Source organism: Pinus tabuliformis, chromosome Q (assembly GCF_031772625.1).
Source record: "Pinus tabuliformis cultivar Carrire ecotype Pingquan chromosome Q, CPIR1, whole genome shotgun sequence".
Taxonomy (NCBI): domain Eukaryota; kingdom Viridiplantae; phylum Streptophyta; class Pinopsida; order Pinales; family Pinaceae; genus Pinus; species Pinus tabuliformis.
Genome location: NC_142296.1, coordinates 979782411 through 979808707, shown reverse-complemented (window position 1 = coordinate 979808707; position 26297 = coordinate 979782411).

Below are 26297 nucleotides of genomic sequence, written 5' to 3'. Positions count from 1 at the left end.
TTTAAAATGTCACGCATATTCCATTGGATAGTTCATTACAACAAATCTAATAAATTTATGCTTAAAATCTGAAATCTACACTATGAGGGTTTATTGCTCCTTAGAATTTTGGATATATAAATCATTTCTTATTGCATAAACATAAAAATTATAATTATTCTGAAAGTAGAGAACAAAAAAATAAAGCTCAAAATTGACAAACTAACATAAGATATAACATATGAAACCCTTTTGTGAGAAAGTCCAACTAGAAGATAAGGTCACTCTGTAGGTTTTAACCACGTACAGAAATTACCTGCATACGAATTCTAAAACACAGAAAATAAACAATGCGAGAGCATAACACATAAAATACATATACACATAGATTTTCCCTTGGATGCCAAAATCGGGACTACCAACTTGATTTTTCATTATGTTCCTTTCAATGTTACAATACATATTTATACATGCCAAAGTATCCAATACCATGGACCGAAAACCGTCGCGTCCAAAACCATGGACCGAAAACCATCCCATCCAAAACCATGTGCAAAAAATCATGCAAAAAACCATAGGTAGGTCTACCCAACCTAATATAGGGTCCAAAATCAAAATTTTCCGAGGCACTACCCTGGACCCCATAGAGTGGGGTTACCTGCACCCCTCAAAGCCCCTGTGACCACCCACGCTATGCAATTGGCACAATGAAGGGGGGGCTCTGCCCCCTGCTAACCCCTCAGTTAACTATGTGGGCTAGTGATGGAAATAATATAACACAACCCAACATTCTCCCACTTGTTGTTTTCTTTCCATAGGGGGGCCACAAGAGAGCTTAGTCATTTATCTAGCCCTACAATGCCCATTGTTTCTCTACACCAAGAGAACTTCTGAGAGCTCACAAATTTTTTCAATGCATCTGTAATATTCTTCAAAGTGTCCACCTTTATGAGCAACACCTTTTTGTCTTCTATCATATCCCTCTCAAAGTGATACTGAACATCAATGTGCTTTGTCTTTGAATGATATGTAGGGTTCTTTTCCAAGAAAATTGCACTTTGGCTATCACAGTCTATCCTTATAGCTCCTTGTACTAACCCCATACTTGAACACAATCTCTGCAACCAAACTGCTTCCTTGCTTGAATCAGTAATTGCGATGTATTCTGCCTCTATAGTTGATAGTGCCACTACAGATTGTTTCTTACTCATCCAACTAACTACACCTCCAAATAGGTTAAACACATACCCACTTGTAGATCTTCTCTGATCTAGATCTCCAGCCCAGTCTGCATCAACAAAGCCATGAATATCCAACACTCTATCCAATCCTAACCTTCCTTGGTAGTGTAAACCCTAATCACTAGTGCCATGCAAATACCTGCAAACCCACTTCATGGTTGTCTAGTGCTCCTTCACTGGTTTTGACATAATCTTGCTCAATACTCCCAATGCATGTGAAATGTCTGGTCTAGTACAGACCATTGCATACATCAGGCTACCGACTGCGCTTGCATATGGAACACGAAACATGTCCTCTTCCTCTTCTTGTGTCTTGGGACATTGTTCAGCAGATAAGTTTACACCTACAGGAATAGGAACCTTCACCATTTCCTATCTTTCATATTAAACCTCTGCAATATTGTCTCGACATACTTCCTCTGGTTTAACCAGAGCTTCCTCTTTGTCTAATCTCTTTTAATTTCCATGCCCAAAATATAGTTTGCAAAACCAAGATCTTTCATGTCGAATTTGGAGGACAAATGGGTCTTCAAATCCTGCATAATTTATTTGTCATCTTCAACCAACAACATATCATCCACATGCAAGACCAGATAAATAACACGGTCACTAATTAATTGAAAATACACACAATGATCTGCTTTGATTTTGGTGAAGCCAAGTCCCTGTATAAATGTATCAAATTTTTGATACGACATCCTTGGTGACTGTTTTAACCCATACAAAGACTTCTTTAACTCGCATACCAGTTCTTTCTTACCCTTCACCACAAAACCTTTAGGTTGCTTCATGTAGATCTTTTCTTCTAGATCCCCATGAAGAAATTATGTCTTCACATCCATCTCTTCTACCTCAAAATTAAAAGCAGCACCAACAGATGAAAGTAATCTAATAGAAGCTACCTTGGCAACAGGAGAAAAAATATCACCAAAATCAATTCCCAGCACGTGGGAATAACCTTTTGCTATCAATCGAGCTTTGTATTTCTCCACCTTTCCTTCTGCATTTGTCTTCTTCTTGAATACCTATTTTTTGCAAATGGGTTTCCTTCCAGCCGATAACTCCACCAGATCCTAAGCCTCATTTTTGTGCAAAGATGCCATTTTATCAACCATGGCCTCTTTCCAGAGTTTTCCATCCTCTGAATCTACTGCTTCCTTCACAATTCTAGGATCATCATCAGTAATAGATAAAGAAAAATTTGAATAGAAAGCAGATGGACTATACCTTTCTGGCTTCCTTCTTTCTCAAACTGATCTTCTCACACCTGAAGTTTGTGGCTCTTCATCTTTTGATTTCTCCTCTGCTGTAGAGTCCGATTCTTCCTCCTTTAGCTCAAGCTATATCTTCTCAGGTTCCTTTGGTTGGACTTCATGTTTAATAACATATTTCACCTCTCTAAACACCACATCTTGGATGTACACAACCTTCCTTGTTACTGGGTTCCAAAGCTTATAACCCTTTAAACCATCCTTATACCCAATAAAGATGCACTTTTCAGATTTATTATCTAACTTGGTTCGTTTCTCCTTTGGAACATGTACATATGAATCACATCCAAATACCCTTAGATGTGAAGGAGAGGGTTTCTTACCAGTCCATACCTCTTGTGGAGTCTTATCCTCCAATGCTGATGAAGGTGATCTATTGACCGGGTAACATGTTGTCTCCACCGCCTCTGCCTAGAATTCCTGTCCTAACCTGGCACCACTGAGCATGCTTCTTGCCCTTTCCATCAATGTCTTATTCATTCTTTCTGCAACTCCATTTTGCTGAGGTGTATATGGAGTAGTCTTCTACCGTGCTATACCACACTTCTTACATAATTTTTCAAATTCCTTACTGCAAAACTCCCAACCGTTATTTGTCCTCAGCACCTTTATCTTCTTCTCTGTCTGGTTTTCCACCAAAGCCTTAAATTCTTTAAACCTGTCAAATACTTTAGATTTCTTCTTAAGGAAATATATCCATGTATTCCTTGAGAAGTCATCTATAAATGATACATAGTACACAGAATTACCTAGTGATGGAACCTTCACTAGTCCAAACACATCACTATGCACAAGCTCTAATATCTGTTTCACCCTCTTACCACTAGAGGGAAAACTCACCTGATTCTACTTCCCATATACACAATTTTCACAGAAATCAAAATCTAGATAGATATTACTCATACCTTCTATCATACCTTTATATGAAGTATTCCAAGGTCCTTCTCTCCAATATGTCCAAGCCTTTGATGCCATAACATGGTCTTCTCTTCAGAGACCACTAGATTTTCTACTCCACTTTTGAGAACCACAGAACTGTTGCACCCATCAACAATAGTGCTACCTTGGAGACTGTACAAAGTTCCAATTCGAACTCCCCGCATCAATACGAGTGTTCCCCAAACCATCTTGCAGGTATCCTTCTCGAACACTATTTTTACACCTGCATCATCGAGCTTGTTTATAGAAATCAGATTTTTGGCTAATGCAGGAATATGTGGAACACCTGGAAGTGTTCTAACCCTTCCACCTTGTAACTTCAACTTTACTTTTCCACGACCAACGATTCTAACCTTCCTGTCATCCCCCATGAAGACATCACCACCATCATATTTCTCATACTCGCAAAACCACTTTCTATGGGGAGTGAAGTGAAAGGATGCACTTGAGTCAATCAACCATGCCTCATGATCTACATGTGTACTTAGAAGTGAAGTACACATCCCCACCTTCATCTGAGGTGGTTTTCGCCTCTACAGAAGGATCATCATCAGATCCCTTTCCTTTATCATGAGCTTTAGATTTATAGTCCCTTCTGTAGTGCCCTTCCTTTCCGCATTTCCAACACACCACCTTTACAAGTTTTCCTTGAGATTTAGATCTACCTCTAGATTTAGATCTCCCACTCGATGACTTATTTGTGTTTCTGTTCTAGGGCCCTCCTCGTACAGAAAAGGCATCACCATTCTGGCTCTCCATAATTTTCTGTCTCATCTCCTCCATCAGCGAGGATGAGACTATTTCATCAAACTGCAAGGTAGTTGCATTGCTACCTATTGCAATAACCAGACTATCCCACGAATCTGGTAGTGAACACAACAAACTAATGCACTTATCTTCATCTGAAATTTTAATATCAACAAATAATAACTGACTTACCATAGTATTAAATGCGTTCAGATGTTCTGTCACTGAGTCTCCATCTTTCATCCTCATGTTATACAACTTTTTCCATAGGAAACGTTTATTCACCAGAGACTTAGATTGGTACAAAGTCCCTAACTTATCCCACAAAGCCTTTGTCGTAGCTTCCGTGATACATTCAACAATATTGAATCTGAGACACACAATTGTATTGTGATCTTAGCCTTTTGATCCAACTTCTTCCATTCTTCACCAGACACTCCCGTTGGTTTAGTACTTGGATCTACCACGACCCACTGATCTTTATCCACCAACAGATCCTCCATCTTGAGTTTCCATCACTCAAAACTTTGACTATTAAATTTCTTGATCTCTATCTTTCCACTACTTGCCATCTTCTTTCACCACCAGAATCGATCTCGTAGATCTCCCACTGAACAAGGTCTACCACAGGCCCGAGCGAAACCCCTCAATAAAAAAGGCGTCCCCTTGAAGCCAAAACAACTTTGATACCAAATGTAGGTTTTAACCATGTACAAAAATTACCTGTATATGAATTCTAAAACACAAAAAATAAAAAATGCGAGAGCATAACACATAAAACACATATATACAGAGATTTTCCCCTGGATCCCAAAACTAGGACTACCAGCTTGATTTTTCATCATGTTCCTTTCAATGTTAAAATACATATTTATACATGTCGAAGCATCCAATACCATGGACCGAAAGCCATCGCATCCAAAACCATGTGTGAAAAATCATGCACAAAACCATAGGTAGGTCTGCCCAACCTAATATAGGGTCCAAAAACAAATTTTTCCAAGCCGCTACCTCGGACCCCATAGAGTGGGGTTACCTGCACCCCTCAAACCCCCTATGACCGCCCCCACTATGTAATCAGTGCAACAACAGGGGGGCTTCACCCCCCTTCTAACACCCCGGTTAACTACGTGGGCTAGTCGTGAAAAGAACATAACACAACCCAACATTTCTAGCCAATGCACACTTTCTTTGAGTGGAGAATGGATGCAAGTACAAAGAAGTGATGCATGTAACCTGTGGGATGCTATCGTAAAAAAGATCTCTCTATTTATATTTCTCTATAAAATCTCTATATACTCTACTCATTTATGGATCAGAATGCACTCAAATAAAATGGTAATTGTTTTCCTCCAAGTGGCCCAGTTATAATACATCTCAATATCCTACTAGTGGTTAGGTTTGACTCCTTCAAATCTTAAGTAGGGTTAAAATATGGAATATTCTAGAGTACTCTTCATCATGATCACATGTGAAGCCCTATTTCCATGAATAATGGGGCCTAACATGACATCCTCTCAAATTATGGTGGTGAAACGGAAAGGTCAACTTCCAAGTGCCGTAACGTTTTCATATTGAATTCAATTAAGATGATTATTAAGCCATTGGAAAGGTATCCATGTGTCGAATAGAGAAAAAGTTCTCCACATTTAAGAGGAAAATTTCCCACCCGAAAAAAATCCATTTGATGCCTCAAATTTCTCTTTGAATGTTTGATACCCAAATTTTCCAAACTAGGTCCCATAAATAAAAATGATCCTATGAGATGATTCATCCCGTTTTTCCACTCTGGAGGAATTGAGATGGATGTAATTAATATAATGGTCTAATCATGATCACACATCCCCATTTTGGTAATATTATTTTCCCCAAAATCTTCTGTTGAATGAGAGGACGAAATATTTCCTCCACCTTTTCTCCAGTGTACCATTTAAAATTTCCTAGAAGTTGTCGTTAAACTCAATATTCCAAATGTCATACCACCCCTGTCTAATATTTCTAAACCTATTTTGTAAAAATATATATTTTTTCAACCCTTCTTTATCATGTAGCTCCAAATCCTCTATAAAGGGAGGAGTTTTCCTCTTCTAGGTTTAGCATGGAAGGCTTATAGAGCTTCATATTCTCTACACTTACCATGGAGTAAATGCACATGTATGGGGGCATACTTAGTTTATAGGAATTATTTCCCACCTTTTCTAGTATCTCAAAGGGACAATATTATAGATCCTTGACATTCTTACCAAGACCTTGTAGCATCTCCTTGTTCAATTGTAACCATACTTTGTCTCCCATCTTGAAGGACTTCTCTATTCTATGTTGATTATGCATGGAATTATATTTTTCCTATGAATTAGTTAGTGTCTCCTGTACATATATTTGGATTTCCCTGGTCATCTTAGAAAATGTTTCTACCCTTAAGGAATCCCTTGTAAGATTCTTTCTCACTCCTCCTTGTTCCCCATATCCAATATCCAAAGGTGAAGGTGGAAAATATCCAGTACAAGTTTCAAATGGGGACTTATTAGTATAAAAGTGGAATTATTTGTCATAACAGCCTCTATATACACCATAATTTCATCCCATGTCTTCAAATGTTTTTGATTGTAATCGTTTAAAATATGCACCAAATTCCTATTGACTACTTATTTCCACCTATCATTCTATAGATGGAATGTTATATACCTATTTAAATTTGTCTCCATATTCTCCCACAATGCAGTCCAAAATGCAGTAAGAAATCTTGTGTCCATGTCTGAATTGATGATCCTTGGTATCCCAATGTGCACCTATACCTATAAAAAGAATAAGTTTGTTGCTTCTTTCCCACTAATGGCCTTTTTACAGGGCATTAGAACACACATCTCACTAAAATTGTCAATTGCCATGAATAGGTAGTCATATCCATTCCTAGTTATTGGTAAATAACCCACAAATTACATGAAAATGATTTTACAAGGATGAGTGGGTATAGGTAAGGGATTATATAGACTTTGTTTCATGTTACTAAAAATGTTGGTATAATAAATCATGCATCCTATTATGAACTTAGCTACTTCTTCTTGCATCTTGGGCCAATACAAATAGCTCTCCAAATTGGCCACTGTCTTCCCTACAAGAAAGTACCCTACAAACTTGGAGGTGTGAGCTTCTCTAATCAACTATAATAACTCACCTTTAGGAACACATAGCTTATCCAAACTATAGAGTAACCCATCTTGGAGATGGTATTCAACTATGCTATCACCATTTTGCACATGACTCCGGATCTACAACTATTTGTTGGACATAGTTTTGTCATTGATGACAACTAGTGTCATTGATGTAAAAGGTGGAGTTTAAGGAAGCAGTAGTGTCATTGATGTGTCAAAAGAAGCAGCATGATAGTATGATTTCTTGAATAATCACATCAAATGGTGAAATAGTGGTTCAAATTTTCTTGGGTTCTGTTGAAGTTATTATGTTCAAATGAATCTATGGATGGAATGGTTACATAGTCCTCTTCGATACCTTTCAAATGCTATATCACTCTTGGTTCTTAAAAATGGAAACAAGAAAAATCCTAATTTAATTTGTCCTTGAATTAAATTTGGAATTAAATCAGAATTATATTCTCATAGCAACTTGTAATAGTTAATTAAGTTAATTTGACTTAGTTGGCTCAGTAAATTCGAGTTGGAAGTCTATTTAGTGTCATGTAGAGTAATTCCTAAATTTTACAGGTACAGGTTGAGTTATTTTGAGTTGTCAATAATTAACTTAGTTTAACTATGTTATAGTCAATTAAACTAGTTCAAACAGTTGGAGGAACTAGTAAGAGGTCTAGTAGTGGGGATCGACTTTAGTGCAGCTTCATTGCTCCACTAGTTAACTAAATATTCCCTCATAAATAACTCATGCATTTCATTTCAGAGGAATACCAATTTAATATTAGAGTTTAGGGACAACGTACTATCAGTTGTATAATTTTATGAGTTGTACAGATGGTGCATAAAATCAGTAGAAGGCCTATGATATATTGCACAATTATGAGTGGGGAATTTCCCAATTAAATATGGGATAATTCTCTCTGGAATTGCGTAAGGAAGTAGGGACTTGGTAGGAAGCATATTTGGCTAACTATTGGCTTGAGCTAGTTTGTGAAACAGAGATATAGATTTTACTTTTTCATAAATTGTTCGGGTTGAAAAAGCATTGTGTTTGCTTCTCAGATCTTTTGTTTAATGCAATATAGATAGTCGGGGTTTTGAGTAGTTGTTTTCCATAGGAAAATATTGTGTTATGTGCGATTGAAATTCTTCGTTTTCTTCTTAGTTTTTTCATTACTCATTTTTGTTTATGCTAATGAGTACAGTAAATTCAAGTCTTTTGTTCTAGCATATTATATAAGAAGTTTGAATGTACAAGTAAACATATACATGGTATCGACGTTGAAGACATTATAGAAGAGGAGAACACAAGTTTGTTGTGCAGGTGAAATCAAATTTTCAATTTCATACTTTAGAGTTAGCAAGATGTCATTATATAGTTTGAGACCAGTTTGAGAATTGAGTATGCCCTAGAGAGAAGCTCGAACTACATATCTTGGAAGGACAGGATGGAGGTAGTGTTGAAAGACAACGGGCTAAAGGAATTCAGAGATCATGATATTTTGAAGCCTCCAACATCTGATGCTAAAGATTTGGCTAAATGGAGAACATGTGTGGCAAAGGCAAGAAGGATTATCCTAGAGGGAGTTCAGGATCATATTGTCTCAAATCTCCATATTAAGGAAACTCCAATTGCAATGTGGAAGGCATTGACAGACCTGTTTCAAAGTAGCAGTGACCATAGGAAACTAGCACAAAAGGACAAGATGGAGAAGGGTGACTCAATTTTGAAGTACTTGACCAAGTTCACCTAATGTCAGGATGAGCTTGGAAGTGTGAGGATTATTGTTTATAAAGACGATATGGTGAGCCTTGAACTTCTAGGACTTACCAAGAACATGCATAGTTACCAAGACTCAATTAATGGAAGGGAGAAGCTACCAAAGTGGGAGCGATTGTGGTCTGACTTGGTACAGGAAGAGATTCGGTGGAACACCAAAGCTGGATCCTCATCAAAGCATCATGATGAGGAGAATTGTGCCTTAGCTTGTAATGCAAAGAAAGGGAAGGGGAATTCACCCAATCCAATTCAGATTCTTTTTAGGGTGGAAAGAAGAAGGACATGTTGAAAATCAAGTGTTTTCACTGTCACGAGTTGGGAAAATTTCCCACAAAGTGTCCACATAAGAAGGTTGGTAAGAAGCCCTCAAGAGGAGCAGTAGGTGAAGCTCTTGCTTCATAGTTTGAACTAGATTTTAACCTCATCTCTTGTATGGTGTCATTAATGATGGGTAATTTGTGGTACCCAGAGAGTAGAGCTTCATTCCATATGACTAGTAACAAAGAGATCTTTAGTAACTTGGAGGAGAAGGATATCCAAATGCATATAGAGATGGGTGATGATGGGATGTATAGTGCAACCAACGTCAGTACAATTACCTTTCAGAGGAAGTCTGGTCCTACCCTCACTTTGCGAGATGTTATGTATGTTCCAGATTTGAAGAAGAAATTGGTTTTTATTGCCATGTTGGAGGATAGAGCTTATGATATGGTATTTAGTAAGAGAAAGGTGTTCCTTCATCACATAGCCATAGGAAAAGTGATGTGGATAGGGGCTCGAGAGAGGGTGCAGAGCCGAGACATTTGTGAGTTGTGGCACAGGATATTAGGTCACTTGCATCATGGTGCTTTGAATATCTTGCAACAAATTTATATAGGGCTTCCCAATGGTACACTAGAGTGGAGAGACACATGCAAAGGGTGTACATCCGGGAAGTGCACAAAATCTTCCTTTAATGATAAATACAGTCGAGCACATGCGATCCTTGATCAAATTCACTTAGATGTGTGTGGACCATTCTCGATAGAATCCACAACCAAGCACATGTATTATGTAACATTTGTTGATGATTTTTCTTGTAAGTGTTGGATTTTATTCATGTAGAGGAAAGATCACACATTCACTCAATTTTGTGAATTTAAAGCACTTGTTGAGAAATATAATAGCAAGAACGTTTAAGTTCCCATAAGTGATATTGGTGGAGAGTGTGTCGAATGAGTTCAAAATCTTATATGCATTAGAAGACATTCAACAGGAGTTGATAATGCCTCATAACCCACAACAAATGGGGTGGCTAAAAGGAAGAAAAAAAGTATTGTGGGAGTGACAGGAGTGATGTTGTATGATCAAGGCCTACCATTACACTTGTGGGATAAAGAATGAAACAAAATTATTTATTTGCAGAACAGAAGCCCTCATCAAATTCTCGGGATGAGTACACTAGAAGAGGATTTTTCAGGGAAGAAACTAGATGTGGCACACTTTTGGATCTTTGGTTCGTCACTCTATTGCCATGTTACCAAATATGCATGGAAAAAGCTAGAGCCAACAACTAATTTGGGCATATTTATGGGGTACATAGATACACCTCACAATTATTGGGTGTACATGTCATCCAACATGATGACAGTGGTTTGTAAAGATGTGAAGTTCGATGAAGAGAAGGGCATGAGATGTTCCCTTGAGAGGGAGCTTTAGCTACATGCAGTGGAGGAGATTTTAGCCCCAAAGAAGGAACCTCAAGATGATTTGGAGAAACCACATGCAAAGGAGGAGGGAGTGGAAACACCCACTCATGCAGAGTCTTCCAAAGATGGGAGAAAGTGCACCAGAGATGTTGACAAGTTATTGCGTGCTACTAGAGATAATGTGGGAGCACCGAAATCACAATGCAGGAAGAGGAGGTCACCAAAGAGGTACATTGGCTACATGGCTCTGATGAGCAAGAGTGTAGATATTGAGCCATCCTCTTTTGAGGAATCAATGTAGCAACCAGTTTGGTTTGATTTCATGGTTGAGGAGTATGAATCCATTATCAGGAACACTATTTGGGAAGTGGTTCCAAGACTGGTAAATAAGTCAGTGATGAGTTCTAGATGGATTTAAAAGGCAAATCAAGAAGTTTATGGTAGTGTGGAGAAACACAAGGATAGGTTTGAAGCCAGAGGGTTCTCTCAAGTGTAGGGGATTTATTACGATGAGAATTTTTCTCTTGTAGCAAGGTACTCATCAATCAGTTCCATTCTAGCACTGTCAATGCAGATAGGATGGAATATACATCACATGGATGAAAATACAACATTCCTTAACGACATGATTGAGGAAGAGGTGTATATTGAGCAGCCTAAAGGATTTGAGACCTTCAACAGAGAGTTTCATGTGTGAAGACTCAAGCGAAAGTTGTATGGATTGAAACAAGCACCATGTGCTTGGTACAGTAGGATGAATAGCTATTTCACCAGGTTGGACTTTACCAAAAGTGAAGAAGATGCAAACCTTTACCATATTTTGGTTGAAGGTAAATTGTTGATTATTGTTTTATATGTCGATGATTTGATTCTGACAGGTGATGATAAGATAATCAATTCTTGCAAAGAGGATCTTCCAAGAAAGTTTGAAATGAAGGAATTAGGGCTCATGCACTACTTTCTAGGGATGGAAGTATGGCAAGGAGATGAAGAACTATTTGTCTCTCAAGACAAGTATGCCAATGAGTTACTAAAGAAGTTACACATGGGAGTGCTAAACACATGGAGAATCCTTTAGCTAGTAATTGGAGGAAGGAGGATGATACTTCCAATGAAGTAGTGGAGGCTACTATTTATAGATAGCTTGTGGGTTTACTCATGTATTTGGTGAACACACGAACGAACATGTGTTATGCATTTAACAACTTAGTCAAGCTATGGTTAAGCCTACCAAAATGTATTGGAAGGAAACCAAACATGTGTTGAGATACCTCAAAGGCACCACTCAATTTGGTCTTTGGTACAGGCAAACAGAGGGAGTGAAGCTTCACTGATGCAGATTGGGAAGGGAGTCCATCCGACAGGAAGATCACATCATGTGCGATCTTCAGTATTGGGTCAAAAATTGTTTCTTGGTACAACAGGAAACAAATATTAGTTGCACTTAGTTCAGCAGAGGCAAAGTACATGGTTTCTAGTCAAGTAGCTTATGAGGCTATCTAGATGAGGAATATTCTTGTTGGTTTGTTTGGTTAGCAGATGGATCCAATAGTGATTTATTGTGACAGTCATAGTTGTATCAAACTCTCTGAGAATCTAGTTTTTAAAGATCGATCTAAGCATATCGATATCCAGTATCATCATCTTCGAGATTGTGTTCAGAGGAGAATCATGTTGTTGGAGTGCATTGCAGGATCGAGGTAGCAGGAAAATTCAAGTTTCACAGAGGCAGGATCAGGGTAATAGATAATCCCTTTCTTGTTGAGAGGGAGTGTTAAAAATAACAACAATAAAATCCTAATTTAATTTGACCTTGAATTAAATTGGGAATTAAATCAAAATTCTATTCTCATAGCAACTTGTAATAGTTAACTAAGTTAATTTGAATTATTTGGCTCAGTAAATTCGTGTTGGAAGTCTATCTAGAGTCAGGTAGAGTGATTCCTAAAATTTAGGGGTACATGTTGAGTTCTTTTGAGTTGTAATTAATTAACTCAGTCTAACTGAGTTATAGTTAGTTAAACTAGTTCAAATAGTTGGAGGAACTAGTAGGAGGTCTAGTAGCGGGGGTAAGCTTCAGTGCAGCTTCACTCCTCCATCAGTTAACTGAATATTCACTCATAAATAACTCATGCATTTCAATTCAGAGGAAGACCTAGTTGAGATTAGAGTTCAGGGACAGTGTATTATCATTTGTATAATTTTTCAAGTTGTACAAATGGTGCATGCGATTAGTTGAAGGCCTATGATGGATTGCACAGTTATGAGTGGGGAGTTTCCCAATTAAATATGGGCTAATTCTCTAATGAATTAGCTAAGGAAGTAACGGCTTGGCAAGCAACTATTTTGGCTAAGTATTGGCTTGAGCTATTTTGTGAAGTAGAGAGATAGATTGTACTTGTGCAAAAATTGTTCGAGTTGAACAAGCATTGTATTTTCTTCTCACATCTTCTAGTTAATGTAATATAGATAGTCGGGGTTTTGAGCAATTTCTTTCCCTAGAAAAATATTGTGTTATTTGCGATTGAAATTCTTGCTTTCCAATTTTTGTTTTCGCTGATGAGTAGATTAGATTCAAGGCTTTTGCTTTATCATATTACATAAGTAGTTTTAATCTACAAGTAAAAATCTACATTGGTCAAACCCTTTGTGGTTGAGAATTTATGACTATTTGAGGTTCATCATTAGGAGAAAGGCCTAATAAAGCAGTCAAGAACCTCAAACCACAAATTTGTTAAACCTTGTGCATATTTTTAGGTGGATCATGGTTCTTTGTTAAATCAATGACAAATAGTGCCCCATAATGGATGATGTTTAATCTATTAAAGGTTATGCACCATTGTGTAGATCTGATAGATCCCGTGTCTATACAAAGGAATGAGTGGTAGATAACATTTTAACTTGCATGATTGCTAATTGAGGAGTTCCCCCTGATATAGGCCTACTTCAGCCAATTATAATTTGACACAATGGTAGGATGACACGGTAGTGGCAAAGGGAGCACATGTGGAAAGATAAGATCGACACATGGAAATGAAAGATTTGTGATGAAATGGTTGCAAGTGCCATGTGGCATACTAAATAGGTAGTTTGGTCAAAAAATTGGATAGATTATGGGTAACACATGGCCCACTCAAGGCATGCCATGTGTTAATAGTGATATCATGATGACATCAACATTAATTTGTCCATGGACCACGGGGTTTCCTCACTTGGTGAGCGCACATGAGCTTCTTCAATTTGTGTCATCCCCCAAATTTCAAATTTGGGTTAGCCTTAATCAATTTCATGCCCACTCACACACACATATGTGTGCATGTTTGTGTGGCAAGCTTTTTTGGTGTGTGTCCTCCTTCATTGAAACATATGTCTGATTAAGAGACATAAAAGGGTGGCTTATTTACCTAAAGGCACTATCTCTATTATTCTAGCATGTTAGATCATTCACATTGTTGGATTGAAGGCACGTGATCTTTGTCTGAATTGGCCCAAGATGTGAGCGCTTTTTCATTATGCTAGCCCAAAGATGTAGGTGATGGTCTGTGTTGAATCGTGTTGCATGCATTAGCTCAAAGGTGAAATCTATTGTGTTGTGTATATTGGTCTGAAGAAAATATCTATTGTGTTCATTATATTCACCTAAAAGAAGCTCTTTTGTGCTACATATGTTAGTATAAAGGTGATCTCTATTGTGTATTGAAGGCGAGTTATGATTTTTTCATTGTATTCTTCCAAAGGAAGCAATATTGTAGTGTTGGCCTTAAGGCACATGTTGTGAGTCTGTTTTCATACTATGTATATTGGCATGAAGGTGTGGGTCATGAGATATAGTGTAGGTCATTAATTGTGTTATGTTGTATTGGTATGAATCTACATGTCATGAGCTTTGGTGTATTATGCTTACCCAAAGGATCAGGTTGTGAGAACTATTTTGTTGTGTTGGTCTGAAGGTGAAAATCATGAAATCTATGTGTTATATTGGTATGAAGGCTCATGTCGTGACCTTTGAGTGTTTTGTTAGCCTGATGGTGTGGGTCATGAGAACAATTGTGTTTATTGTCCTGAACACACAGGTCAAAAGTCTTTTTGTTGTGTATTGGCTTGAAGGCGAAGGTCATGAGCTCTACTATGTTGTATGATTGTATGTTTGAATAATGTTTGATAAATATGGTTAAGCCTAAAGGCTTCCCCTTTACTTTGACAAATGTCTATATCATCAATATGTATTTGTATGGTAACTTGAATGATTAGCTTAATAACCACATTGGTTTTGAAAACATTTGATTTGGGAGTGGTCGCAAGTTCGAATCTAGGGGAGTATGCCAAAACTTAATTTTTCTCACCCAAAGTGAATTTTATCATAAGCAATGCAAAAAAATGAGTTCTATTGAATGCACACCAGAAAAAGTTCATTGTAGAAAAGATAATTATTATAATGTTTCTAGGTTAAATCAAGGGTATCTTTTATTTTCAAAGGGAGAAATGGATTATATTGTCTTATATTAATGTAATGGACATGAAAATCCACGAGAACATATTTTCAAGGACAAGAAGTTGTTTCAAAATATTTTGATCCATATTAGAAGGTTAGATGTTGATGTAAGAAATGAATTATAAGCTAATGTTGATGTAAGAAGAATAGGTTGATGTAATGAGTGGATTTGGAAGAAGCATTTTTTGAAGAGCTTGTGAATCCATTATGAAATATTGTTAAATGTGGTCCACAACAAGTTGTAGAAGGAGCCGGGTGCCTCCTCCAAGGTTGTTTCCTCAATCAAGTTGAATCCTATAGCAAGTTCATGCTTGCACATGATGTTGGTGTTTGAATCAGGTTGAATCCTACAACAAGTTGGTACTTGCACCTTTTTTAGGTTGGTTCTTTAATCAAATTGTAGCGTACAAGTTGGTGCTAGCACATTTTGGGGTTTGGAGCCTATAGCAAGATGGTGCCTACAAATATACATAATCAAATGAAATAAGACAAAAATATTTTTTGGTTCTCTCTTTTAAGGGTTTCCACATGAAATATGGTGTCCTCATGTGTTGATGTGAGTATTGTTACTTGATGCATAGTTTTATTCACTATTATGATGCATGTTATTTACTATTGCATTGATATATATTCAATTATTGATGAAATGGTTTTGAAATGTTGAATTTTCCATTACACTAATTAACACCCCCTCTTAGTGTAATATTTATTTGAACAAGTGTTACCAGAGAAGGTTCCTTCAGGAATAGTTAATCACTAGAAGGTTGATCTTAGGGAAGATGACCTCTACCAAATTATTAGGAAAACTTCTTCAATTGGATAGAAACAACTATGCCTTTTGGAAGGTAAGAATGGGAAACTACATCATATATTTTGGAGATGATGCTTGGGAAACCATAGAGAATGACTATCAAGTTTTTGATACACCACCCACTAATGCAGCTAGTAAGGCTCTCTGTGCATCCAATACAATAACTAAACATGCTATCTTGAGTGGTTTATCAGATACAAATTTTGTCAATGTAACACATTGTAATGTACCCTATAATGGATGGAACAAGCTAAAATATATTATGAAGGGGGAAAAATGAAGAAAGCCAAGCTACAAACTTTTAGGACGTTGTTTGAAAGTTTGAAAATGGAAGATGATGAGAATATTGCTTTATATTTTCTTCAACTAGAAAACATTTTCAATTATATCATAGGTCTTGGAAAAGAAATCAAATAAGTTGATATTGTTTGGAAAATATTAATATCACTTCCTTTAAGATTCAATGTCAAAGTATCCACCCTTGAAGGTCTATCATGCATGTACAAGTTGAGCATGGATATGCTTCATGGAACACTCAATGAATATGAGATAAGGATAAGTCAAGAATCGAATAAGAAACATTTAAAGCAACCAAGGATGGAAGTAAGCACATGATTCAATACGACTCTAGTCATGAATAAGATGAAGAAAAATCCAAGTTCATCAGAAAGCTAAAGAAGGGAAATGGAAAATTTAAAGGAAAACTTCCTTTTAAATGTTTTGAACGTGGAAGGATAGGGCATTATGATTCTAAGGATCATAAGAAAAGGTGAAATGCCAAAAACACAATCTTATTCTCAAAGGAATAAAGCGATAACGAGAGAAACGAAAGTGTGGCTGATGAGGTGAGATATTGTTCTTATTTGAACTAGAAGTATATTATCAAGGAGAACTCAAAAGTGCATTAAAAGAAGTAAAATATCTTAGAAAGATGGTATGTCATCTAAAACAACAATTGTAATATAGAGAATGAGATGCAGATTCCATTGCCTCTCTCAAAGTCAAACTAGAATAAGCTAAAAAGTCAAAGGAGACATTGTTAGAACAACTGAACAAAAGGGAATAAATTTGTGAAAAATTAGAAAAAAAATATTTTCTAGAATAATTGGAATAAATCAATCACAACTTAAATCTTCTCAAAGGTTCAGAGTCATTGGATCACATCCTCAACATCTAATGATCTCCTCTCATCAAAACAAGCCTTGGTTATGAGGAAGGTTGTGAGATATTCAAAGATAAAGATACCTCAATAAAACTAGATGGAGAACAACCTAAGAGTCATGCACATACATTCATTGGATCTAGCATCAAATCATTTGAATACTCCTAGAAAGTGATGAATCTACTCAAGCATGTTCATTTTAGTATCTCAAATTACACTCACAAGGACATTGGGAATTAGCAAGATCCATCTAGTTCAATAAAGAACAATCAAAATGAAAGTATAAGACCCCACATGATAGAAAATCCTCTCAAAGGTTCCACAAGTAGTAGAGGAACAAGAGTTAAAAAGAAACAAAGAAATGAAACACTTCCAAGTAAAAACTTAAGAATATATACCTCATCAAGTCAGCCTCATGCCACCAAGTATCAAAATATGTTTTTTGGTTATTTTTTATCGTATACAAATTTTGGACACAAATAAATGGATTTTAGAACCTATGTTGATTATGTCAGGTAGAGAGGTTATGATCAACTTCCCACGCTAAAATATATAGGAAATGAAATTAGGAGTTCTGTTAATAGGTCATATGGGTCATTCTCGCTAATGTTAAAGCCTAATATAAAATTTTTCAAGCATCATAATGAAGGACACATAACATGTGACTACAGGATCAATTTGAGATGGTATAAGGGAGGACTCTCTAATAAATCAATAATGAATAATAAGGAATGGATAATGAAATGGGATGAACCAAGGTTAGATCTATTCTCTTAGACCTAATCCATTAGTGAAGGATTCTTGAAGAATATAGTAGTTTGAAATAGAACTTGAAGAAGCAAGATCATGAAGGATAAATACAATATGGGAGGATTATGAGCAAGCTAAGGAAATTATGTTGTAGATGGGAAATGGGAGTATCACCATAATATAGGTAGCATCAATCAAATAGGGTAGTTCAACAATCCAAGGAAGTTGAGCAATTTATATTTTAGAGGATCTGAGGAACTATCTTAGATATAACAGGTGGAACATGTACATAGTAGGAACCATTTTCAAGAAGAGAGGTAATCGACAGATTTACATTATAGCGAGCACATTCTCAAGGGGATATTTCATTCATAAAAGGATCAAGTCCTCAGGAAGATTGAAGAATAATTATGTAGCATTGGTAAGCTATCATCATTAGTGTGTCCCTTCACCATTAATGTCAAAGGGGAAGACAAAGAACACATTTAAGCAATAGCAAGATTTTGGGGATAATGTAGACATCAAAGGAGAGAGAGCTGATATTGATGAAGAAAGAACAAGAAAGAGAAGTTTCATAGTAAGAAATGTGTTTCCTAGCACCATGATAGGGGAAGTTCCCATCATCATGATAAGGTAGTTCAATCTATTACCATCAATGACCATCAATGTTTAATAGTGTTTCTGTCAATTAAAAAGAGGGAAATTGTAGGACATAGTGTTGTTATGATTTCAAATAATGTCATTGATGTTAAAAGGGGGAGTCCAAGGATGCAATAGTTTCATTGATGGGTACATAGAAGTAACATGATAGCCTAATGTCTTTCCCAATCACATCAAATGGTTTCAAAGTGGTTCAAAATTTAATAAGTTTTTTTTTTTTTTTTATTTATTTTCTTCAATTGAAGATATGGATGGAATTGTTAGATATTTCTCTCTGAGACCTTTCCTACTATATATCAAACTTGGTCAAACCCTTCCTAGATGATAAGCTATGAATGTTTGAAGTTAATCATTAGGAAAAAGGCCTAATAAAGGGGTCAAGACCCACAAACTCCAATGTGTTAAAACTCATTCTGTTTTTCCAATAGATCAATGTTCTTTGGGATATCAACAAGAAAAGTGCTCCAAAATGCTTGATCTTTAATCTATTAAAGGTTATTCACCTTCGTGTAGATCCAAAAAATCCCATGACCATATGAAGGAATGAGTAACAGAGAGCATTTCAACATGCATGACTATTAATAAAGGAGTGCCCCCCACATAGGCCTACTTCATCCAATCATAATTAAACACATCATCAGGGAGAAATGGAAATGTAACTAAGAGTATGGCATGGAAGCGAGAGATTCATGATGACGTGGAAGGTACCATGTGGTAAAAACCTTGGTTAAATTTCCCACTTATTTTAAGAATTGCAAATATAATTAAATTAAATGGGCTGATTTGGGGACATGGATTTGAAAGATGAGGTGTAGGATGAAGGCTACTTGGGATGTTTAGTAGCTTAGTGGTAGCCATAGATGTTGACGGGTGGGAAGCAAGGGACAAGGGACCAAGTGGCACATTAGTTATTGGCATGCAAGATTTTAGCAAGCATACCAAGGATGAAAAATCATTCAAACAACAAAAAAATCAAGGGAAAAATGGAGAGGAGAAGGAACATTACAAGGGTAGATTGAAAAAAAATCAACCACCATAGAGGTGGGATTGGATGAACTACATGAATAAGATGGAGAAATGCAAATCAAGAAAGGAGAAGAGGACACTTATTCTCTTACCTCTTCAATTTAGGAATGGTAATGGCTAAGGAATTTTATTTGCATAGTATGTTGTAACCGAATAAATTCAAAAAGTTTCCTAGGGTGGAACTCTAGCCAATTTCGTTTCCCAGTGATGTCGATGAAATTTAGGATTTGGGCATGTGTAATATGAACATAAACAAATTTTTTGAATGATTCTGAAGTGCATAATAGGGTTCTGAAATTCACCGAGCTTGAGTAGCATCAGTATGGAAATTTAGCTAAAGATGGAGAAGACCCAGATTCACTTACAGTTGTCACCCCCAACTCAAATTCCAGAGCGTGATTAAGGGGCTTACTTATGGGATGCAACTCCAAAAGAAAGTTTCCAAAGCATGAGTGAGGGGCTTTCTTGTCGTATTCAACTCTAGAAGAAAGTTTCTTCTGGAGTTTCATCCCACAAGAAAGCCCCTCACTCACGCTCTGGAAGCTGACTCAGGGGTGACAACTGCAAGTGAATCTGGTTGTAGTTCATCTACGGTTGGGTGGAAAAGCGAAGTATCCATCTCAATTGTCTGATCCATATTCATAAGATAAGTGATCTATATACTATGTACATTATTGAATACATTGTCATTACTGATAGTAGTAATTTTGGGTAGTAGCTTGCAAAGCATGGTTAGAGTGTAAAGCTTGTAGACCTAAATCCTTGCATTGATCCAAGATTTTTTAGCCTTAGTTACTATACAATGTGGTTGAATTAGGGACCATCGTCCTCATATTTCTACTGTATATTGTCGATTTCTCTATGTCTAATTGCTTCTACATATTAATAATATAATGGTTTTCCCCTTCTCAATTCCATTATGCACTCCATATATCGATGCCTTGCATTTGGTATAGTGACCTATGATTCTGGTTAACATCATGTCCATATATATCCATATAGCATGTATCAAACACCATAAAATTAGAGTTAGAGCCAAGCTCAAAGGTATTCTAGTACATACAAAAGGAGTTAGGGGTAAATGTATTAGAGGTGAAAAATGTTGGAACTAATTCCAGGTAAGATGTGTATTGCAATGGTCAAATTTGGATAAGGACTAGGCAGGAAATTGGAATCTTAATGTATATGATATTTTTATGGCCAATACGCTCATAGTTACCTAGGGAAACTTAGATTAATTGAATTGAATATACATTTTTTCATCACTGGATGCCAAGGGGGATGAATATGAACCCTTCTTCCAGTTATTGCTAATGGTAGCACCTAATTTAGATCAAATCAATCCTCAAAACCATTAAAAATGCTCACAATAATGGCACTAAGTTTTGTTGATTCATTCATGCTAGAGGAATCCTTCTCCTCATAGGAAGTGGTGGCATTTTTCTGTAGTTAGAAAAAGGTTCTAGTGTCTCTTAAAACCATGACAATTCATGCACATATCAAGGATGAACGTTCGTTTTATGTACCAGTGAATAAAATCAATAGGGATTATAAGCCACATAAATAAATTGGTTTTGGGAAAAGATTGAGTACTGCTAAAAGCCATTTCTTTGATGTTGATAGATGTAGATTGATCCATTGATTGTAGAAAACATGGCATCTAGCAATGAAATTAACCAAATGGTAGAGAAATGTAAAAAATCTCGCTATAGATAATGATTCCCTATTGGAAAAACTGAAGAAAATGTTTCTAGTTAATGGCAGTCACTAAACCTAAAGGCAACGGGAGTTTTCATGTATATATAGGGAATTATTTCAAAATATACTGAAATAAATGAAAAAAGGTAGAATAAGACCAACAATTTAAATAGTATGGTTCACTAGATTCAAATTCTAGTTCCGAAATAGGTTAAAATATGTCTCTAATGCATTTTGGTTTAAGTTAGATAGAAAATGGAAATTGGGAGTACATATTGTTTTCCCTGTTTTGGGATTTTTCCAAACGGTTGTTCTTTGCATATAATTTAGAGGATACAAATCTAAAAGTTTACAAAAAGCATACCTAATGTGTCTAAAGTGGGACCTTAACCCTTTTGAAGTGGAGCTTTTCATGTTTTCCAATAGCGCCTTGGGAGAATCATGGATAATATTTTATTGTAACATGTAGAAGTTTGAAGAGTATTATAACGTGTAAGATATATCTTGTGTGGACCATTCTAGATTTGTGTTTTTAGATCCTTTTTAAAGTATGTTACAGGTCTAAATAATTGTTGTTGGAGCATGCTTGTCTAGCTTGTAAATTTGTGTGCATTTACAATCACTTGATTATTTAAGGTTTATCATTGCCTAGTTACAACGAGAACATTTTGAACAACTTATGGTTATTGTCCAATAGTTCTTGTTGTTGAGTCATGGGATAGGCTTAACCTCCTTAGTGAGAAAATTGTATCATGTTACTTGATTATCTTTAATTGTAAGCGATTAATAATAAATAATACATTGAATTATATATTTATACTCCTTGGGTATTTGGTTTTATCTTTACATATAAATATGGTGTCATTATGTGAGTACACTTGTAACCAATTAGATTAGTGAGATCATCTTGATATGTGGTCATGGTTAAGCTGTGGGCTAGTTTTGCCTACTTTTTTTATCTACAACTTTGGAATTGGGTTGAAATTCATAACTCCTCCATCATTTCCTTTCATGCGTCTGATATCTCAAATGAGACAATAGTCATCATTTTTTATGGTTTCTCCAACCTTGTACTTATTCTTTCTCAATTTTTTCAAAGGAAGACAACCGAGAGGCAAGATGAATATACTCTTGTTGAAATTTTCCATTTATAGCCAACTCTAAGACAATGAGGTTTGACAGTTAGTGTCATTTAAATCCATAACCTCTAAGTTGTACTGGTCCCATTTCTCCTCAAACCTCTTTTGTCATTCATTTCAGGGCTAGCCTCTAGGTAAAAAAATGATCAAATCCATTTATTGTTTCCTTAAAGGTCATAATTTGCAAAGGTGTTAGATAAAATCATTTTATTCTTTGATAATAGCCATTTATTTATTTTCTCAAATAGTTCTTCTCTCTAGTTCTCTATATTTTCTATTATCTCTACCACATCGTTCTTTTCTATACTCACAATTTTTAGGTCTCACCAATGGCTATTCACCTTAAATTTCCTTTAATTGTCTTTGTGATTATTTGGGTCTTGTCTACATGAGAACTCTCTTATTGTTATCTCTCCCTTCGAGACATTATTGTTCCAAGATGACTTTGGTTGTTTTTGTTGAACCATGCCTACATTAGTCATGTTGCAATTTGGTATGAGATAACTTGTGATTGAAGTGTGTGTGATTACATCTTGAGAAAATTTTCATTACCTATGGCTGCCAACTTTCCCATTTGTTTCTTCCTTCATAGATAATCAATAAGGTCATAACTCATGGTTTTGCAGCGATTCCAAGATTTTCTATTGTAAGAACATATTATGATGGATTTAGTCTACCACCATGCTATGGTCAAGTAAGAGGGTGTAATGAATTAAATCCGTTCATAATGTATATCCAAATGGAAATAGTATAAAAAAGAGGAATCCATATAGGGTAAAAATGATTCTTTTTCTCGATCTCAACTTTTGTTAAGTTCAAGTGGCCTAAACAATTATTCCAAAGGTTAATACAAATGGTTGGTTGCATTGATGGAATGGTATGGAGAAACTACCAATTCAATTTTGTTTACTATCATTTATACCACGAATTCAAGGTTGTATATAGGATTGTTTATATCTTGTCTTTGCCGAATTATACTCTATTATCACTTCTATAACATAGAAGAGTAATTTCAAGCAACTATCTCATTTTTCTCTAATTTAAATTCAATTTATATCAACAAGGATCTGCAATGTTATTTTATTATAGAGTTTTTTTCCCTATATGTTATGTTCAACTTGATGCGTCCTTAGAGATTATTCCAGATTCCCGATTTTGGTCTCTACAGATTTCTTTAGTAGTAGATTCCATTATCCTTGATGATTGATATCATATATTTCCTCCTCGCAACTTTGACAAAATAAAATGGAAACATTCACCCCATTCTTGTAAGCACACAATTAGAGAGTTGGGTAACCTAGTAACCACCTCTGGTTAGTCAAGGGGGTGTTTTACACATGTGGCTTATGACTGAGTAGTTTGGTTGGCGAATTGGATAGATCCTCAGTGACATGTGGTCCACTTAGGGAATGCCACATGTAAAGGGTGATGTCATGATGACATCAATATTATTTTATGCATGTACCTAGGACCAAGTCACATGGTGAGTACACATGATCTTCTTCAATTTTTGTCAAACCCCATAATTTCTAATTCGTGTTAGCCCCCAAATTTCGAAGTCACATTAGACTTGATAAATTTCTTGCAAGCTTGCTCACACATATCTATATGTATGTGGCCAATTCATTTGGTGTATGTGCTCATTCATTGAAACATTTATCTAGTTAAGAGACATCAAAAGGTGGCTGATTTTAACAAAGGTGCTACCTTTGTTGTTATGGCACATTGGGTCATTCACGGTGTTTTCTCAAAGTCACGGGAAACTTGTTTGTATTGTCTTAGGTCATGAGCTTTGGTGCATTGTGCTATCCCGAAGGTGTGAAAATTCAGCTAACCCTGAATCTTATTGCAAAAAATGATGTCATTTATTCTATTTGTTAATTTAATTAGACAAATTATTTGTTGTTTTCTATGACAAATATCGAAACTGATATGCTCCAACCTTCACAAAACAAATATTGTGGAAGAAATAGATACACAAACACACAAAATACACTGTTAGTTTTTGACAAATGTCCCCGGAAAAGCCCAATTCGGGAAAACCAGTGCAACAACTAAGGGTTTTAATATTATGCAGTAGTGAAAATCTGAGTACAAACTATCGATGCTTAAACTAGCAATCCAAACAAAGAAATAACTAGCAATTATAATTAGTGGGAAAATTTTATCGCTACACAAACGATGCCACACTGACCTCTGCTTGAATTGAGCTGCTCCTTGCTCCCTCTATGTAGTCACTACATCAACCTACGTAGTTACTGCATCCCACAAGCTCAGAACTGCATCTCCTTTCACTATCTCATTAGATGCTATCTGGGAAACTGATAATATTTGCCTTAAGACCCTATGTCTAGTTTCTAGCTCAAAATCTTGACTTCTCCCCAGCAAAATGGAAATCTTTCCAAGAGGGCTCTACTCTACCTTTGTGCCGCCTCTCTGTGGGAATCACTACCTCTCTGCCATGTACTCACCAGAACTAGAAAATATTCCTCTGACCTCACTATCTATGCCCCTCTCTCACTGCTTCAACCTCATTGAATCACTTCCGACAACACACATATGCTACTCTAGAAATTGATTTTGCAGAAAAATCGAAATTTGCAAGTGTGTTCTCCAAGCCCCATCAAAATTCTTCTTATAAACCTCTATTGAGACTTCAGCAACCCCTATTAAATCTTAATCGATGGCTAGGATTAACTAGAAATCGATCCATGTACTTTTCTAGAACATTCTCAATATGACTTAATTAATTTAGATTAATTAGTTATATTCCCTAACTTTAGACTTAAGAAATATTTAAAAAACAAATAATAATCTAATTAAGTTGTCTCTATGTGGAATTTAGAGAAATGATTTATGGGTTTCCGAGATCTCATGCATTCTAGCTTCTCCATAAAATTTTGTGGCTAGAACACATCTGATGCTACAAAAACTAATAGTCCATCTTAGCGAGGAATGTGTTCTAGTGCTACTACCCCCTATAGCACCATCCTGTCTTTGCATAATCTCGTGTCACGCTGCTAATGTATGGCTACTTTTTTCCACCAACCACTGTGAAACTTTGATATACGTTGCATCTGTGCTACTGCTGACCTTGCTAACTTGCTACAAACACTGCATTTGCACTGCAACTCCCTCTCCATCTGTTGTTGCTGCAACTGTAACGTCTACCACTGAAAATCATCCAAAATACTGAATCAACTATCATTAGTATGATACATCTGTTACACGAGTCTCTGACTACTGCTAGTATCTATGCCATCACATAGGCATATACTTTGTTGCTAACTCTGCACTGTGCCAACTGCACTGCTACTAACTGTGCACTACAATCCCCAACATCTGACATGCAACTAGAATCTGGCATCTGACTGCATCTACTACAATTGATCCATCCTACTACTTAAATACTATGGGTTGTCATAGAAAGCTTTTGATTCAAGAGGTGGACGTCCTCAAGAATCCTGCCCATTTGTAGCACTCTGAGGCTACAATAGCAAGTCACCGCACTTTACTCGTGGGGTATGTCTGGAAACATAGCGAAGTCTTCCTATAACCTGGAGGAAAGCCTATCTATCTATCTTGATGTTGTCTGCTAGTCATGCTTCTCCTCCTTGTCCTTCTTCCTGAGAGGACACTAAGTGTTGTAGTGACCAAGCTCACCACATATGACACACTTGACCTTCAACATGTCCTTCTTCTTTCTCTTCTAGTCCCCCTATCCCTGACTAGGACCCTTTGATGCAAGGGCCACATTCTCCTCCT